The following is a 7,500-nucleotide window of genomic DNA, read 5'->3' as shown; positions in this document are numbered from 1 at the left end:
CGATTGGATCCAGGCCTAAGGCCGGATCAGGTAAGGGAGTCCGTTGGGCCATTGAGCCGGACTCCATTGACCGGTCGCACCTAGATTCTATCCGGATAGACGGATTGGTCTTTGGGAACGATCCGGATCTGTTCGTGTGTTCTGTTATCTATTCTGGACTATCTATCTGATTCTAAGTCAAGGGTGGTTGGTTGTATGACTTAGGATACGGTAGGTAGGTCCATACGTTTTTGTGATTATGTTGACTGAGGTTTATCTAAGTTCTAGGAACCAAGCCAAGCATGGTAGAATCAATCCGTTCTATTCTCGGTTATGATTAATGCTTATCTGGTTGTGGTTTCAGGAACTAAGGATGGTTCTGGTCAAGCCAAGGAGCCGTGAAGGCTCGGTCAGTGAGAGGCTGTGTAACGTGTGGTTAGATGATACTAGGGATGAACTAGTGATTGTCTACGAGACTGTTAAGAAGTTGTGTATTGAATCTCATGTTTCTAAGTAATACAAAGTTTATACATTGTTATTCCGCTGTGCAATCTGTTCCTTTGTTTATGAACCTCATATTCGAATATGACTTAGTAACTAATAGACATCAAAATGGATCAAACGAGCAAAGAAATTAATAAGTAAGCCTGCGGACTCCATCAGGTCGAGAGGCCAGGGTTCGGGTCTTACAAGTTGGTATCAGAGCATGCTTGATTCTAGGATAGTTGGGTTAGGCAGTCCACACACACACACGCAGCCAGCTGATTAGGTCTCACGGTGAGGTTTGATTGCTTAGTCTAGGGATTGTTTTGTTTTGTTTATGTTAGTGTGTTCGTACTAACATTGTCTAATCCTTAGGCTGGAAAAAGCAGATCGGGAAAGTCCCGAAAGAGTAAGAAAACAGCCGGTCAGTCTAGTCAAGCGGCCATGGACGGGACCAATCTATCCGGATTGCAAACCGATCCGGCCGCAGCTGACACTAGAGACGTGTTGCCAACTGATCAGGCTAATCTTACGGGGACGCAACAGGATGGTCAGGAACATCGGGAGAGTGACGAGGAGTGGAATCCTTCTAACGCTACCTCTATGTGACCAGCATGAGAGAATGGTGCCGCTGGAATGGCTAAATGCCCACAACACTGTCCAAAGAGGACTTGTTAGAGGCCATGAAGGTAAAGGGGACTCAGGTTGCGGCCTGGCGCAACTGCCAAACGCCCTAGTGAACTCCCTCGGTTGGTCAGGCTACGCCTGTGGCTACGACACCCCTACACCAATGGTCCAGTTGTGGAAACGCGAGGTGATCGAGATCGATCCACCGGAAAAGTCTGGAAAAGGGTGGACTATCTGAGTCTGCTTCAAACATTTATCCCGGTTGGGTACGAAGCATTTCTCCGTAGCACCGACCCTATGTGGCAACGAGTGGAGGAGTAGGTTGGTCCGAAACTTTCAATCAACTCGCTGTCCAGTGGATTACAGACGCGACATTGCGGTTCACTTCCTGGAAGGGACGCGCATAACTGGTGGCTTGCGGTGGACAAGCGCACCAAGGGGAGTCTGGAAGTTTTGCGGATTTTGAAGTTGAATTCAACCGCAATACTTCCCTGCTGAGGCTTGGGATCGTCTGGACTCATTTCTAGATTTGGCCCAAGGCCGCAGGACCGTACGGGAGTACGAAGAAGAATTCAACCGGCTCAGACGGTTTGTTGGAAGAGAGCTGGAGGACGAGGCAGTCCAGTCCGTAGGTTCAACCCGAGGCCTAAAGCCCGAACTGAAGACCCATTGCTCGATCCGCACTTTCAACACCGTCGGGGACTGTTAACGGTGGCTTTGCTAGAGTCTAACTTGGCAAGAAGCTAAGCTTAGGCTAAGTCACAGTCTGGCCCTCGGGCAAAACAAATGATAAAAAGAGGAAGTGGACCAGGTGGACGGAGGTAAGACCTCTGGTGGCCGACCTACATGTCCCAAGTGTGGAAAGAATCATCCCGGTGAGTGCTGGAAGGCCATGGGGGCTGTGTGCGATGTGGCAGCATGGATCACACGATCCAAAACTGCACTCGACCAAACCAATTCTCCGACCAGTCCAGTGGCAGCGGCTCCGTGACTTGCTTCCTATGTGGCAAGAGGGGACCTACAAGATTGTCCTAAGCTACAAGGACAAGGGAGGGCCGGGGAGACACAGGCAAGTCGACCCAGAGTAGGCCGACCACACACCAAGGGTGTATAGCTATCCCGGGACGACGGCGCTTCTGGATCGTTGATTCGATCTCTGGTAATTCCTAAATTTTTCTTTTTACTTCAAGTAGAAATGCTTGGTATGGAACCTAGAATGTCTAGGGGATCTGATGAGGGTCTCTATTAGGAACCCTCATGATGGTGGTGTGGAAACCCACGTACTTTTCGACACAGGGGCTAACACTAGTTTTGTGAGTCCGGGACTGGTCGGAAGGGTTTCCTGTCTGGACGCTGGAGATAATTTTGGGATAGTGAGGGCGGCCGGAGGCAAGCCATGAACTCGCTAGGTCTCATGTCAAATATCCCCAGTGTCAATACAGGGAAAGGTATTCCCTGTGGATTTAGTCTGTGTCCACCTAAAGAATCACGAAGTGATCCTAGGTATGGACTGGTTGGGAAAGTATCGGGCCACTCTCGATTGCCATAAGGTCGTGTGCAATTGGAGACTGGGCTTCGACCGATTCAGTACCATGTCTGTGTCCGGCTCAAAGAAAGTAGTGGTTTCAGCAGTTCGAGCGTTCGGATGTTGGAACAGGGTTGTCAGTCCTTTTTGGCTACAATTACAACTACAGAGCCGGCATTCGGTCTGTCTGAAAGACCTTGCAGAGGATTCGTTGGGGGCGAAATTCCGAGATGTGTTCCAGGTACCTCAGGGTGTCCCCCCTGATAGGTCGGATCCATTTATGATGAACTAGAGCCAGGGACAGCTCCGCTGTCCAAGAGTCCGTACCGGATGGCTCCGGCCGAGATGGCCGAGCTAAAGAAGCAATTGGAAGAATTGCTTGACAAGGGGTTCATACGGCCAAGTAGCTCCCCTTGGGGTGCACCAGTCCTCTTCGTGAGAAAGAAGGATGGTAGCATGCGTCTGTGGCATCGCTATCGAGGGTTGAACAGGGTCACTGTGAAGAACAAGTACCCGTTGCCCAGGATAGACGAACTGTTGGATCAACTCAAAGGAGCCAAGTGGTTTTCCAAGATTGATTTGGCTTCAGGGTATCATCAGATCCCTATAGAGCCAAATGATATTAGGAAGACGACATTTAGGACCAGGTACGGTCATTACGAGTTCGTAGTGATGCCGTTCGGTCTGACCAATGCACCTGCCGCTTTCATGAAAATGATAAACAGCGTGTTCCGAGATTTCTTGGATGAATTCGTGATCATCTTCATTGATGATATCCTAATTTATTCCAAGGATGAGGAATCTCATAGAACACTTGAGAGCCGTGCTGGAACGATTACGAGAACATAAACTCTATGCTAACTCAGTAAATGTAGCTTTTGGCAGAAGAGTATGGGTTCCTCGGCATATTGTTTCCGATCAGGGCATCTCGGTGGATCCAGAGAAGATCAGGGCATCAAGGATTGGCCCCGACCACGCAGTGCTACGGAAGTCAGAAGCTTCTTAGGGCTGGCAGGTTACTATAGGAAGTTTGTGAAAGGATTCGCAAGCTGGCTCAGCCTATGACGCGGTTGACTGGGAAGGACGTTAAGTTCACATGGGCTGAAGAGTGTGAGGAATGTTTCTCCGCACTTAAGAACATGCTGACTAGCGCACCCGTCCTAGTACTTCCGGAGGCCGACCAACCATATGTGGTCTATACGGACGCGTCCATCACTGGACTAGGTTGCGTATTGACCAGCATGGGAAAGTCATTGCTTATGCGTCCAGGCAATGAGGAAACATGAGGGAAACTACCCCACCCATGATCTCGAAATGGCTGCGGTAGTATTCGCCTTAAAGATTTGGCGATCATACTTGTATGGCGCCAAAGTTCAGATACTTACGGACATAAGAGTCTTAAGTATATATTCACCCAGCCTGAGTTAAACTTAAGGCAGAGGAGGTGGATGGAATTCGTAGCTGACTACGATTTGGACATCACCTACTATCCGGGAAAGGCTAATCTGGTAGCAGACGCTTTGAGCCGGAAGAGGGCTGATGTATCGGCCGAACGGGAGGCGGACGACCTGGACGGTATGGTCCGTGCTCTGCGGCTGAATGTGCTGACTACGACAACCGAAGCTTTGGGGTTGGAGGCGGTTAACCAAGCCGACCTGCTTACCCGAATCCGGTTTAGCTCAGGTCAGGACGAGAACCTGAATAAGGTTGCTCAGAACGATAGGACGGAGTACCAGATCGCAAGGGATGGTACCATCCTAGTAAACGGTCGGATCACGTTCCTAATGATAGGAGTCTAAAGGAAGAGATATGAGGGAAGCTCATAAGTCCAGATTCTCGGTTCCTCCTGGGCGACCAAGATGTACCAGAACCTTAAAAATCTATCATTGGATCCGTATGAAGGCAGATGTAGCGGATGGGTGGCCAAGTGTTCCACTTGCCAACTCATCAAAGCAGAACATCAGGTGCCTAGTGGGTTATTACAAAGCTTGCCTATTCCGGAATGGAAATGGGATCACATCACAATGGACTTTGTGACCGGTTCCCTACCACGAGAAAAAAGGATGCGGTTTGGGTTGTGGTTGATCGCCTAACCAAATCAGCACACTTCCTGGCCATCAAGAAGTCGGACGGGGTAGATCAGATTGTACGTAAGTATATTGATGAGATCGTCGCTACATGGTGTGCCGGCAAGCATAGTCTCGGATAGGGATTCAAGGTTCACATCTTACTTCTGAAGGCTTTCCAAAGGCCTTAGGAGGACGGGTGAACTGAGTACAGCCTATCACCCACCCACAGACGATGGACAGTCTGAACGTACGATCAGACATTGGAAGATATGTTGAGAGCATGTGTTCTCGACTGGGGTGATTCCTGGGAGAAACATCTACCTCTGGTAGAATTTGCTTACAACAATAGTTTTCCATAGTAGTATTGGCATGTCGCCCGTACGAAGCTCTGTATGGGCGTCCATGCAGGACACCCCTATGCTGGACCCAAGTTGGGAACGCAGCATGATTGGTCCGAGATTGTCGAAGACAACCGAAAAGATCAAGTTCTTGAGGGACAAGATGAGACAGGCACAAGACGCCAAAAGAACTATGCAGATCGAAGAAGGAATCTCGAGTTTCAAGTAGGTGTTTGGTGTATCTCAAAATGATTACCTTCAAAGGACGAGTCCGAATTTCCGGGACGGAAGTTAGACCCGAGATACTTGGGCCGTTCAAAGTTATTGAAAGAGTTGGGATGGTGGCCTAACAAGTTAGACTTGCCGGCCAAGATGGACGCATTTCATAATGTGTTCCACGTCTCCCAACTTCGGAAATGTTTGACGGACCAGGACATCGCTCTTCCTGCCATTCCAGACGATCTTGGTCAGAACTTAACCTTGGAAACGAGCCAGTTCGAATCATAGATAGGATGGAAAAAGCAACAAGGAAGAAGACGGTCCAGATGGTCAAGGTCGTCTGGGACTGTAATGGTCAGGATATAATCACTTGGGAGACCGAAGCTAGAATAAAGCAGAGTACCCAGAGTGTTGGACCAGTTTTTTCCGAGGAAGCATTCGATTCGGATTCGAGGACGAATCCATCCCAAGGGGGGAGACTTGTCACGCCCCCAATCCTGAATAGGATTGTTGGGACGCCATGGTTCGAGGAAACGTACAAGCCGGTCTTGAGACATCAAGGCAAGCGTTCCATGGTCGAGAAAGAAGGTTAGGATATAAGGAAACTTAGACTTAACCTTAAACGAGCTAGGTGTTAGCTAGGACGAGTAAGACGGTAGCTAGGACAAAGTGGACGAGTAGCTTGGCCAGCTCAAGGAAGCTAGGAGCAGTTTACTCCAGCTCAGTCCCTACTAAGTCAGCTCCACTAGCTGGACAACTAGCTCACTCAGCTGAGGCAGCTGAGTGTCAGCTCATCTCAGCTAGACGGACTGTCCGGGCTTTAGGCCGATGGTCCGGGTCTGGGTCAGTGGCGGGCTGGGAGGTCCGGCCATGAGGCCATGGGCTGTTGGGTCCTTGGTCAGGGCTGTGGGCTGTGCCCAGAAGGCCTAGGGCGTGGGTTGGGCTTGTGACCGACCCCAAACCCAATCAGAAAGGGCGAAGGGATGCAAGTGGCCGAAAGGGGACAACCCTTGGCCGATGGTGCCCTTTCGCTAGCAAGTCGTGCCTGTTCGTGGGGCAAGACTTACCCCCTCGTTCTCTATAAATATGGGGGCTCTCTGGTCGATTTCATTATCCAATTCCAGAGTAAAATACTCAGAGAAAAACGTAGAGAGAAAGAAAGAGAGAAAGAGAGAGTTCCGGCCAAGAGAAAGGCCGATTGTGGTGGCGTTGTGTTCCGGCGACTCTGATCGTTTGAGAACTAACCCCGGTCAAGAATGGGAGATCAAGACAAGGAGAAGAGCATGGAGAACCCAGACGTGGTTCACAAGGTATGTGATGGGCCGTGGCTCCATCAGACCGAACGGACGGTCCATGCGACCGCACGGCGGCTCTGGTCGGTTCCTAAGTCCCATCCGGCTCTCCTGATCTATTTCAATTCGCTTCTCTTCTCTTCTCTCTGGTTAAACACGAAGGGTTGTGTTGGTTGAGTCCAAGGGACACGTCCCTAGGCTTTGGCCATACATAACTAGACCGCTAACCTTGACACGGGTCGGTTAGACGGATGATCCGATCGCACCAAGACTGGGCGGTTAGGACGAACGGTTGGGAATGACCCAAAGGGCACGAGTTGTCAAGAGTCATGAGTGTTCAAAGGTTGCGAGTTGCCAAAGGGTGTCAGGGACCAAAAGGTACGAGTTACCAAAGGTTGCGAACATCAAAAGGTACGAGGACCAAGAGGCACGATTGGCCAAAGGGTGCATGTTCCAAACGGTGTCTTTCGGGACAAGTTAGGACCGATCCTTATGGATCAGCCTATGGCTTGTCTAGTGAATACAAGGTCACGGTTTGTCTAAGCCAAGGTAGAGTCGCAAGGTCTGACCGGTTGCTAAGCCTTCCGGATTAGGCTTGAGGCTTACTCGGCCGATTGGATCCAGGCCTAAGGCCGGATCAGGTAAGGGAGTCCGTTGGGCCATTGAGCCGGACTCCATTGACCGGTCGCACCTAGATTCTATCCGGATAGACGGATTGGTCTTTGGGAACGATCCGGATCTGTTCGTGTGTTCTGTTATCTATTCTGGACTATCTATCTGATTCTAAGTCAAGGGTGGTTGGTTGTATGACTTAGGATACGGTAGGTAGGTCCATACGTTTTGTGATTATGTTGACTGAGGTTTATCTAAGTTCTAGGAACCAAGCCAAGCATGGTAGAATCAATCCGTTCTATTCTCGGTTATGATTAATGCTTATCTGGTTGTGGTTTCAGGAACTAAGGATGGTT

Source organism: Brassica napus, unplaced genomic scaffold (assembly GCF_020379485.1).
Source record: "Brassica napus cultivar Da-Ae unplaced genomic scaffold, Da-Ae ScsIHWf_1827;HRSCAF=2463, whole genome shotgun sequence".
NCBI lineage: Eukaryota > Viridiplantae > Streptophyta > Magnoliopsida > Brassicales > Brassicaceae > Brassica > Brassica napus.
The sequence above is the reverse complement of the archived record's forward strand: the minus strand, read 5'-3'. Positions refer to the sequence as shown.